Source organism: Mus caroli, unplaced genomic scaffold, assembly GCF_978045245.1.
Source record: "Mus caroli unplaced genomic scaffold, Mus_caroli_1 scaffold_12, whole genome shotgun sequence".
NCBI classification, from domain to species: domain Eukaryota; kingdom Metazoa; phylum Chordata; class Mammalia; order Rodentia; family Muridae; genus Mus; species Mus caroli.
In genome coordinates this window covers 27156864-27157653 of record NW_028227267.1, presented here as the reverse complement: position 1 = coordinate 27157653, position 790 = coordinate 27156864, and positions in this window count along the sequence as shown.

Sequence of the window (790 nt, the reverse complement as noted above, 5' to 3'; positions counted from 1 at the left end):
TGGTGCAGTTCTGGGAGGGAGCCTGGTTTTGGGGGTGGAGGTGCTGGGTTTGGGGCTCCTACCAGGTAGGAAATGGCTAGAGCTGAGAGACTGAATGTCAGGGTTAGAAATGGCCTGTGTGTTAGGAATGCCCTAGCATGGCCTGGGTGGTGGGGACAAGTAGATTTGGGTGTGGAGAGGGACACATAGTCTTTCCCTGTCTGGTTTTATTACCCAAGGGCTTCTTAAGGCCCGGGAGGATGGAGCAGTCTGCTGAAGACCCCAGACTCCTGGCCTACAGTTCCTCCAGTCATACAGGAGAGCTCCAGGGTTAGGTAGACTAAGGGCTTCAGGCCTGAGTTCCTGTAGGATTGAAGCTCTAATAAGTGCAAGGGGAGGCTGAGGGCGCTTCTGGGACCACAGGGACTGAAAGGTGACTTATCTGCCCCGTCAGCAAGGTCCTGCTGCTGCAGAGGTAGGGAAACTGTAACAGAGGCCTTTGGCTTGGAGCAGAAATGGCATGTCTGTGGATCAAAGGAAGAAGGCAAGATAGGCTGGCTCCAGGCAAGAAGCCTCATAGTAGGGTAGTCTTACAGGTACTAGGCCTTTCCCAGGTGTCAAGCACACTCCTTACAGACATGCATGTGTGAATAGTTGTGTGACCCAAGGCAAGTGCTCTGGTGTGTGGCATATGGTCACCTTGTCCTCTTTGTACATGGGTACCAGCAGCCCAGCTTGGAACCTGAATGGGAGTGGCTGTGGGGACATGGTGGGGGCAGTGGCACCTTCACACTGGGCCACAGCTGAGAAG